General features: G+C 37.5%; 1 long non-coding RNA gene across 1 annotated transcript; it reads left to right on the plus strand.

Moving 5' to 3' along the window:
- Nucleotides 1-881: 881 nt before the first annotated feature.
- On the plus strand, nucleotides 882-6090 carry LOC309477995. Its single transcript, XR_014198733.1, has 2 exons — nucleotides 882-5361; nucleotides 5447-6090. It is a non-coding gene; the product is annotated as an uncharacterized lncRNA (long non-coding RNA).
- Nucleotides 6091-11961: the final 5871 nt, after the last annotated feature.

Below are 11961 nucleotides of genomic sequence, written 5' to 3' on the forward strand. Positions count from 1 at the left end.
ATACTTCCTGGTTCTGGTAAGAACTCGAGCTGCTGCGTTTTGGACCAGCTGTAGTTTGTTTATTAAGCGTGCAGGGCAACCACCCATAAGAGCATTACAATAATCTAGCCTTGATGTGATGAAAGCATGAACTAATTGTTCCGCATTTGTCAATGAGAGCATATGACGTCATTTAGATATATTTTTAAGATGGAAAAATGCGGTTTTACAGATACTAGACAAGTGACTTTCAAATGAAAGATTGGTATCAAAGAGCACCCCCAGGTTCCTAACCGACGACGAAGACTTGACAGAGCAGCCATCAAGTGTTAGACAGTATTCTAGGTTATTACGTGAGAACGTTTTTTGTCCAATAATTAGAATCTCTGTTTTTTCAGAACTTGTGATCGATGAGACATCTCTTCATTTACTGCTACAAACTGATAACGGTCAGATAAGTATGATTTAAATCATGCTAATGCAATTCCACTATTGACAACATCATTTTTCGAGTCTATTTAAAAGAATGTTGTGGTCAATAGTGTCAAATGCAGCACTAAGATCGAGTAACACTAACAGCGAGATACAACCACGATCGGATGATATCTCTTCATTTACTGCTACAAACTGATAACGGTCAGATAAGTATGATTTAAACCATGCTAATGCAATTCCACTATTGACCACAACATTTTTCGAGTCTATTTAAAAGAATGTGGTGGTCAATAGTATAAATTGCAGCACTAAGATCGAGTAACACTAATGGCTCGTTTCCACTGAGCAGTACAGTACGGTACGCTACAGTACGGTACGGTTCGGGTCTGTTAACCATGATCTGGCTAGCGTTTCCACTGCCAAGAGTACCCTTACTTGATAGGCGTGGTGTTTCGCGCTTACGTCATTTTCGCGCGAAGAAGAACATAGTAAACTACAATGGATGACATATACAGCAGATCTTGTTCTTGCTCCTCGACATGTTTGTCACAAGAAGACAAGCGCCGACATTAGGCTTTTCTCAATATTAAGTACGCAAAGTTTGTACTTGCGACTCACTCCTACATGCACATGGTACAGCGCGTTCTTGAAAGCGTCACTCAGCTCGCTCTGCTACTCATCTCTGTTACTCTGTATGTACATTTTAAGCAACAATAAAACGAAATATGTTATAAAACACTACTCTGCCTCTTTTCGTTTTCCTTTAAATAAATTAAACATTATAGGGACACAAATGTGGTTCATGCGCAACGCATATTGATTATTCACTGCACGTTATACGTTATTCTATTTATAACAAAACGAAATTTAAAACACAACCCTAACGTTACCTCTTCGTTTAAATAATAAAAAAAAATTACACATATTACAGGCAATATATGCATTTGTACAAATGTTGCAATAAACATCAGTGATAATCTTGTAATAAGAAAATGACAAGAAACCATATTTCTTTTTGTAAAATTTCAGTTTTATCAATAATAGCCAATATAAAAGTTTAAGTAAAAGGTACAAGAAGCTATACAATAAGAAATAAAGCAAACAATTCAGTCAAATGTCCAAATGCTGCGCTCTAGTCTAACATTACAACAGTAAAGTTAAATACAAAAAGCCTATAATATGAAACTAAACTTAGCCCTCAGCCAAAACGATTGACAGGGAACGAATTATATATTCACGAGACCAAAGATCGCCCGTTAGGTCTGCACAAGACGAATTATATCTCATGTTTAACCACTACCGTCAGAGTCATCGGCGAACGTCAGAAGACCTAGCCGAGGAAAGGCTCATCCAGCCGGGAAACATGAGCGCCGAGCGCCCGCTGATCGCATGGATCTCACAACCGGGGAAAAACAAATCATCTTTATAAATAAACCACAGATTTGAGCTTTAAACAACTACATTCTCGCCTGAAAAACTCTTAAAATTACATTTCGTGACACAGTAACAGTAGTATTATATTAAACTGTATATAAAAAAATGGCGCTTCTTATGTTGTCATTCCCCTCGTAGCACGCGCAAGTGACGATTCTCTGTCAACCAATCAACGTCCTGCAGTGAGTCTAGCTCCACCTTTTAGTACCGTACCACTGTGCTAGGTACCCCAACGGAAGGGTACCCAAAAAGTGGTACGGTACGGTTCGGCTTTTTGGTACCATTCTCAACTTTTGGCAGTGGAAACGCAAATAAAAGGGTACCGACCCGTACCGTACCGTACCGTACCGCTCGGTGGAAACGCGCCATAACAGCGAGATACAACCACGATCGGATGATAAGAGTAAATCATTTGTAACTCTAATGAGAGCAGTCTCAGTACTATGGTATGGTCTAAATCCTGACAGAAAATCCTCGCATATATCATTTCTTTCTAAAAAGCAACATAGTTGTGAGGATATCGCCTTTTCTAGTATCTTTGACAGAAAAGGTAGATTCGAGATCGGCCTGTAATTGACTAATTCTGTACGATCAAGTTGAGTTTTTTTTAACAAGCTGTTTAATCATAGCCAGCTTAAAAGTTTCTGGTACGTATTCTAATGACAAAGATGAATTAATGATATTAAGAAGAGGATCTATGACCTCTGGAAGCATCTCTTTCAATAGCTTAGTCGGTATAGGGTCTAACATACATGTCGTCGATTTAGATGATTTAACGAGTTTAGCGAATTCTTCCTCTTCTATAGTAATGAATGAATCGAATTTTTCCTCAGGGAGACTACAATGCACTGCCTGATGCAATACTGTAGTAGACAGTTGCATGGTTATAATTTTCTCCCTGATATTATCGATCTTATAAGTGAAGAAGTTCATAAAGTCATTACTGCTGTGCTGCTTAGAAACTTCTGGGCTTGAAGCTTCATTTTTCGTTAGTTCGAGGTAAAGGGAAGGAGGCCTTCACAGGGGAGAGACTAGTTGACACTTCAGGACTGCGTTGTCGTCGCGTCCAGGCGCAGGTCCTTCATCAGATCCGGATACGGCCTGGCTCCGGCGGACTGCGGTAAACCTAGGGATAAACAGAGAGACTAATATTAGCGTAGATGCCATTCTTCTTATGATGTAACGAGTACATCAGGATTTATGGGAAGTGTTCCCGGTTCCGGCTGACCTGATCTATGCAGCCTAACATTGAATTCTAGAAGTCTATAATGTGTTATGTGTATGCTAGGTCAAAGAGATGTGTTTTTTTTTTGTCTAGCTTTGAACTGACAGAGTGTGTCTGCTTCCTGGACAATGTTAGGAAGACTTTTCCTAAATTTTGGTTCTAAATAGAAAAAGGATCTACCGCCAGCAGCTGATTTTGATATTCTAGGTATTATCAAATGGCCGGAATTTTGAGATCGCAATAGACGTGAAGGACTATAATGCGTTAAGAGCTCGCTCAAGTACTGCTGAGCTAAACCATTTAGTAGGGATGGGGAAATGAAGCCTCATGAATCACTGAGGCTTTCCCCTGACTGTTCCGGGAAAAGATTCAAAGCTTCGAGAGTGTCGAGAACAGCGCCATCTGGTGCTTATTTAAAATAAAGCAGCCAGAAGCCTGTGTTAGAAGCTCTGGCAGATGAAGTAACCACAACACACTCCATAGTTTCAATGTTATGTGTACAAATAAAAGCCTTACATGCTTTTGTTTGATTTGTTCATTAAATAAATTCATTTTCCCATTAAAGTGTGACAATAAAATATAATTTAAGCTTATATGATTCAATAAGATTTAATGTAGGCCTTCTCTCTCTCTCTCTCTCTTTACACACACGCACACACACATAATGAATAAGGACATTGTCTGATAGGATCATCTGTTATTAAATGTGCTTATGACACTTGTTACTGATAGTGCTTATGTAACTGTAGGAATGACAGAAAGGTGATAGAGTTTTAAATTATTTTTATTAAGAAATAAAAGTTGTTTCACAGTGTTGGGGCTAAGTCTATTTCTCCTCTTAGACAGTACTTCCCCAGCCTTAGAAAACACTCTTTCACATGGTACAGAGGAGGCCGGGGTACAAAGAAACTGTAATGCCAATGTATAAAGGTGGGGGGTAGACTTGTTTCTGCATTCTCCAGTATTCAAGTGGATCTTCAGCTCTCTGTATGTTTGTCTCTGTAAGTCACCAAAAGTGCAAAGATTTTACAAAAACAAAAAGACACAACAAAAACAAAACATAATAGCCTAAGTAGTGAAAAATTAATTTTGGTTATTTAAATGTAATATATTGATTAACTTTCAAAGTACAGCACTCTCCTCACAAACCCATCAACCAGACTGAGGCAACAATGACTCGTTAAATATGATCTGGAGTTCGAGCCTTCTGACACCCAAAGCGAAACGCGCACGTGATTGGACAGAAAGTGAGGCTTTGTTTGTCGTCGATCACGTGACTCTAGTAAACCAATACACACCCCGATACGGGGCTTCACTAGAAATTGTGTCGCTTGTGTGATACGCGCATCGAAGCTTCAGTGTCATACGTAACATCACTACCATTTAGTGCTTTGTAAGTAATCAGCAATATTTAAAAATGTATACGATGTTTAATTGGGAGCCAATGCAGTGTTGATAGAACAGGGCTAATATGGTCATACTTCCTGGTTCTGGTAAGAACTCGAGCTGCTGCGTTTTGGACCAGCTGTAGTTTGTTTATTAAGCGTGCAGGGCAACCACCCATAAGAGCATTACAATAATCTAGCCTTGATGTCATCAACGCATGAACGAATTGTTCCACTTTTGTCAATGAGAGCATATGACGTAATTTAGATATATTTTTAAGATGGGTTATCATAAACAACAAACAAAATTTAAAATAGGAAAATTCATATATAAAGCAAAACATGTTTGACATAAGTTTCCAATTATGATATGTAACATCCCCATTCATGTTATCATCTATAACCTTAACAAATTATCTGTAAGGTAACAGGCATGCATATCACAACTGAACTTATACTTACCTTATTGATGAACCGCGCGAAGTCTGTGGCTTTGCAAATGACTATGTATCTTGTGTATTTCACATGGTCTAAAACCACTGGTTGGACGAAACGGACATCGATACAAATTGCCGACTCAGAAAGTCTTCAATGCAAACGCAGCCATTGCTTCGTCTCATGATAAGGTGTCTGTCAACAACAATTAAATAATTACCAAATCTTAAAAAGATGTAACGCAAAGGCTAGTCTCCCTTCAAGATAATGCCTCCATTTTTCCACAGCCAGACACTCCTTTTCAGACGTTGAATAGTTTACCTCAGGTCCTCGTAATGTTCGTGACGCATATGCTATTACTCTTTCCCCCTCAGGGTGTTTGCTGGGTGATAATAGCTCCTAAGCCCACATCACTGGCATCTGTATGTACCTGGAAAGGTTGATTGAGGTCAGGCTGCATCAATACAGGTGGGTCTTGCAAGATTTGTTTGATGTTCTCAAGGCTGCTTTGGCACTCAGGAGTCCAATCCCATTTTACTCCGTTCTTCTTCAGGTGATTTAACGGAGCAGTGATGTCGGCAAAATGGGGAATGAACTTGTGGTACCATCCTGCTAATCCCAAGAAGCGTTGGAGGGCTTTAAGGTCTTTAGGAGGAGGATAGTCGGCAACAGCCTGGGTCTTTTCAGGATCGACCTCCACTCCTTTCTCTGAGACGATGTGGCCAAGGAACTTTCACAAGTCTCCCAAAAGGACGAGATACTGGGAACAACTGGAGGGTTAGGCATATTCGTTAGTGGAGCTCCATTAGAGACATCATAGGTAGCGTTGACCGTATTGGCAGGGGGGACTTAAACTCTCGATGCTGGTATTGGAGTTCTCAAATCATTTACAGCAGATATGGAATGTGCAGGGTTATAAGTCTGTATACGAGAGCGAGATGGGGTACTGGTGAATCGTAACTTTTTCATTTAAACTCTCCCATCTAGCATCTCTCCGCATGAAACAGTCAGCCACCGCTCTCTCCAACTTCTCTATAGACCTCTGGAAATGATCTTCTAAGTCTGCCAAGCCAGTATCCACTGCCTCCTTGAAACTTGTTTCTCTATTAAGGGAACTTTCCACTGACTGTTTTACATCCTGTTCATTATGCTGTACTTAAGCACTGAGAGCCAATAAATCCACCTTGAGTTTATCAACCTCTGTTTGCATTGTTTGTACAATATTTACGTTCAATACATCTCTTTCATCATCATCATCAGTTTTTTTGTCATCATTAGGATATATACATTGAACTCAGCATAAATGTTATTTCTGGGCCTCATTACAAATGGGCCTGCGGTGAAATCTGCCGCTTGTGCTTCATCAGATTTACACCTTAACTCATTTACATCAGTATCCGTTTCATCAGTATTTAGATTCTGATTAATTATTCCTCCATTTACATTTGTCTCTTCCTTCATATTTATGGACATAAAAGAAAACAATATAACAAAAAGAAACAGCTCGTCCCCGTACGGGCCACCACTATGTAACACTCAACTACATTATAATGCAGAGTACCAACAAAATAATAGGAACAAAAGTCCCGTTTCTAGATCACTTACAAGTCGGAGACAAAGGAATATTTTGTTAATCAAACAATCCAAGTGTATTTACATAACCCACACAAACGTACCCAAATCCCATAAAGCTTTACAAATGTTAGTGAGTGTGTGCGTGTGTGTATGAGCGTGTATGTAATGTCTTTTAGTCCAATGTGTATAATGTCGAGTTCAGATCAGCCTCACCGGTAACAATGTCAAGTCCGTGAGCAGTATCAATGAAGTTTGTGACTGGCTGAAGTCCTTTTGATTTTGATTTTTTATATTTGTGATATTTAAACTGTGTATTATTAATGAACATATTAAATATCTTGTTCCTGTTTTATACATTTTAACCAGTGCTAATTTAAATAAAATGAATGAATTTAAATGGATGAATAAACAAACATGTTGCACAATTGTTATTTTCTTTATTTGTCTATTTATTATATTTGCAATGAAGGGTTAGTTACCTTTACATCATTAAAAATGGGTGTCTCAACTGTACCACATTTGGGTACAGTTGAGACAAAAAGCACCTTATTTTTATGAGCTAATTGTGGATCTACTTATGGGTATGGGTAGTCTACAAGCTAATGAAATGTCATGTGGAAATTCACTTCTTTTCGGTATCTATTTTTGTGTGAAAAATCAAAACTCAAAAAGTGTCTCAACTGTTTTCAGTCTACCATGCAAAATTAAATGCTACCAAAAATTGTAAACATGCCCCAAAAACAGTAAGGTGAAAGCTTGAAATCTCACACAGCTTAAAGCCAGAACAAATTACACCTTCTTCACATAAAAAATATAATAGGCTAATGGCCAAAAAAAATCAATAATTTGAATAGAATAGAAGAAAAAAAAATCAATATAATAATTTAGTTTCACAGCTTTAGTTTATATTTAGTGTGCTTGTCCAAAGCAGTAGTAGACCTGCATAAAATGTATAGTCACATTTTAATAACAAAAAAATATTGGTTTACAGCATGGAGGAAAAAAAATGGGAACATTTTGAGAGTTTTAAAAAGGCTTGAAATACCAATGGTATTCTCTCTATATAATCTATCTATATATCTATCTGTCTAAAAAAATATATATATATATAATTTTTTTGCAAACGTTTGCAATATTAAATAATATTTGTCTTAAATAGCCTATTATATATTATATAGGGAAGTTGGTAGAAAGGCTCAGGACTCACAAAAATCAAATATCACAAAGGTTGTTTATTAAATGCAAGTGGAGAAGTAAAGGTAAAATAATAATAATAATAATTAATGAATGAATTAAAATTATGAAACTAACCAAAATAAAAAAACACAAATTTACAAAAACAAAACTCTTTACTCAGTGCGAACTTTGAGTAGGCCTATACGACCAAAAAAAACAACAACAGCATTTGCTTATGGCAGCATAATCTATACAAACACTTTGAGCTAGCTAATTAACACTTCTTCAGTTTACTTGCATCAAAAAAAAATTGTTTTTAAATACTTTAACATATGACCAGATAAATTAAATATATGTAAAAACACATAAATGTAATTCTCCAAATAAAACAAAATATAAACAACACCATAAGACATCTCTTTATGCCCACATGACCAAGGGTTAGGTATCACCCCTATTAGTTGTGTTAGTTTTACCAAACACCTGAAAAAGGGAAGCTTGTTCAAAACATGTGCAAAATGGTATAAGCCTATATAAAAAATATATGTAATATAGTGCTGGGTAGTTACTGATTATGTGTCTACGTAATCAGATTCCTAAAATTAAATACTTTGTAATTAGATTATATTACATTTTAAAATCACAAGTAGGCTACTTAATTTTTAGAATTGATTACGTAATCCATACATGTAAGTTATACTGAAACGCCACGTTGTATTACTATTCTGCTTTGTTTGGAACTATTTTTGTTGACAAAAAGAGTCACAATTACTTGACTTTGTTCATTGAACTGTTGTACAAAAAGGGTTTGGGCATTTTATTCATTTTGGCGGCATTTCCGACCTGGGAAACCTCTCGGAATTCATCAAAAATATCTTCATTCGTGTTCCGAAGATGAACAATAGTTTTATGGGTTTGGATCGACATGAGGGGGAGAAATTAATGACAGAATTTTCATTTTGGGAGAACTAACCCTTTAACTGTGGTGGCTTGTGACTTGGCGCAGTTGCCGGGCACACACTTAATTGAGAATTGAACTCAAATATCTTCCAAAAGGCCACTTATATAGTCAGATGCCAAAAGGGAATCTGGGGTCTATCTGCACTTACAGGAAATGTTTATAAAATTATTTTAGTGGTACAACCAGGGATTTTGGGCCCCATGACAAAAAAAATCGAATTGGGCCCCCTCTGCGCAGCTGTTGTCACCACATCTCTAGGACTGTCCCATCAAAAGCTTTACATAACTCTAATCAAAGGCTTGCAAATGTCTTTAATTCTTGTAGTTCAATACTAGCACAATATTCAATGCTGTGATTTGTAAATGCAAGTGCAGTTCACTATTTGATGCAAGATTAAAAGCAACCATAAAAATGTCCTTAAGGCAATCCTTTACACATTCTCAATGTATTTTTATTGTAAAATTAATGACATATGTAAAAAAAATTAAAAAAATAAAGAAATATATATATATATATATATATATATATATATATATATATATATATTAACCTTTTAATTAAAATAAATTAACATCATCATCTCAAAACAATGAAAACAGCAGATTTTTTAACATAACTGCACATATATGCCAACAACAAAATAAAGTTGACGTGTAAAACTGAATTTCCACATCAGGGTTATTATAGTGCTACAAAACAGATCCAGTGATCACTAAATCAATAGGTTTTGAGGTTTTGAATGTTCGGAATAATAAAATCTGTATCTATAGATGTCATTTAACAGCCAAAATTCAGTCTAAACGAACACATCAAACTGGATTATTTTAATATTGTCTGTAACTTACATGCAGGTTGAGGTAAGCTACTTGTTGTTTCTGACTGCATCCAGTACAGACAGGAGGTTGGGTTTTTATTTTATTTTATTTGTCATGATGGTCATTATGTGAGAAAATAATTTGTGTTTGATTTCTGTCATTAATAAATATTTATTTTTCTTTTTTTTTTGTTATGGGAAAAAGAGCAAGAGAGACGGGGAACCCCACACAGACTCCCTGGAATGATGCCAAGTCATTAACACAGTGTTGCTCACCTTCTTCACTGGGACAGGGAGGGGTAGTTATGGGGAGACTGGGGTGCTGCTGACTCGTCTGTTGTTTAGTCTGCTAAAATGGGCATGGACAATGATTTTATATGAATATCTTGCTAAACGTTTCCCTGCACTGATTAAATATTGATGAAATGTAGGCTAACACTAGCCTGCAGCTAGCTAGCGTATTTCACTATGGACAACAGGTTAAAATACCACTCACAGACTGAAGGCTACCCACCTTTCTTGGGGAAAAACTGGGTTACAGATTGACACCCTTTCTTTTGTCTTTCCTCTCTCTCTTTTCTCTCTTTCCTTTGTTGAAAACCAGATTTTATTTTACTATGCAACATTGTGGTCTCTGTGTGTTTCTGGCGCATCGACTGTCTGCAAGTTTAAACAACGCGCACGCTAACGCAGGACCAAATCATTTCATGCAGATACAGGGGGGTGGTCGGTCAATATGAATGTTTACTTTTTGGTCAATGGGGATATTAAACTTGTATTGCCAAAATAAGTCAAATCAAAGTCATCATTCATGTTATTATTATTTGAAATATACTCAATGATGATGGTTTATATAGTGTATAATGTAATAATTTTAAAAAAATTGTTTTACTTATTTGTTGGGGCCCCTGTCAGTCAGGGGCCCTTGGAATTGTCCTAACTTTCCCCCCGTGGGGACAACCACGGATCAATATAAATGTGTGGATTGTTCATGGCGTCAAAAGTGAAGCCACCATATGCCATCTTGGTATTCCCTCAAGTTCTATTGAATTAATAGGAAATCATCTGATTTTAAAAAGGACACATTACCTAACGAGTCAGTGTTTTTATATCTGACTGAAGTCACAATGCAAATGCAAACGTCCTAAACTAAACCTATGGTTATCTGTTTAAAGTCGGGAATGTCCCCTGCTTATTAAAAGTTGCGTTCATCTTCATTACAGTAGCGAATATCAGATCATCAGCTGACGGACGATAACAAAAAAATTCTATTTCTAGCAAGTACTAGCCAGTCCCCCCAGAAAAACGCGGAGTTTTTTTGTGATTGTTGCGGGCAAAAATCCTTGATTATGCGGCACGTTTTCTTAAAAAATGCGATGGAATATGCGGGATAAAATGCAATTTTATGCGATGAAATTGCGGGAACTTGCAAAAATTGCGGAAACTTGCAAAAACTGCGGTTTGATGAAAAAGAGAAAAAAAAGTGATTCCCCCAACACCAATTACATTAATAGTGTAATAAATGTCTTCATTTTAGTTTGAATGAGAAAGAAGAGGTGTAAGCTATTCACCCTGCTTAGGGGGATGTGATCAAAGCCTGGAGTGGAGCAAAAGCATGTTCCTCTCTCCACTCTAAGCGTTCTGTTATCACTCCGCTCCTGATCCACTCCGGGTTTTCCAGTCCCGCTCACGGAAAAACTGCTCCGTGTTCACTCATTTTTAAGAAAGTTACAGAAAACAACTTCTACAAACAATTTTAATTTGCCAACAGTTAATAATAATTAATAAAAGTGCATGACGTGCAAATCAGATAACAATCAAGTGCAATATAAACATGTTTTGTCAGGGCATCACTCCCGAACCAGCATCAACACTCCATTTTCAACATCTGCTTACTCATTCACACCACAGACACGTCTTTTTGCCTTCTGTGTCTGACGTGATAACTTCTCCCCAGTTGTTCCATGAAAACCTGCAAAGCACGGCCTGCGGCGTAAGATATATACGACCGGATTTTTGTGAAATAGGCCTATCGCGGGGTTTGCACAACTTTGCAGCTTTTCAATGATGTCGCGTAAATACGTCACTTCATAACGTTCCCATGGCAACAGGGGAAATGGCTGCGCTTGTGTGAAGTAAACGCAACATTTGTCAACTTTCTGCTAAGATATATGTGACTTTTTGCAACGAAAATGCGGGGATTATGAAATCATGCAAGCCCGCATATTTTGCACGCGGAAATCTGCAATTTATGCGGCGAAAGTGCGGCGTATTTAAAAAAATGCGTCCCCCGCATAAATATGCGGACTTTGGCTGATTATGCATGGAATCATGCGATCGCATAATCGCGTTTTTCTGGAGGGACTGACTAGCAACACCTCCAAGCACGGGAGTGGATTAGAGGAGTGGGAAGTGCCGACCTGGCGACCAATCAAAAGGCAAGTTTCCTCCGGCGTGTCTGATTGGACGGAGTTGCTCTGGTGCGTTGTGATTGGTGGAGCGTACTGACCGCGGTGTTCGAATATGTTGTCTTCTCAGTAAC

Source organism: Leuciscus leuciscus (assembly GCF_965113295.1).
Source record: "Leuciscus leuciscus genome assembly, chromosome: 16".
Classification (NCBI taxonomy): domain Eukaryota; kingdom Metazoa; phylum Chordata; class Actinopteri; order Cypriniformes; family Leuciscidae; genus Leuciscus; species Leuciscus leuciscus.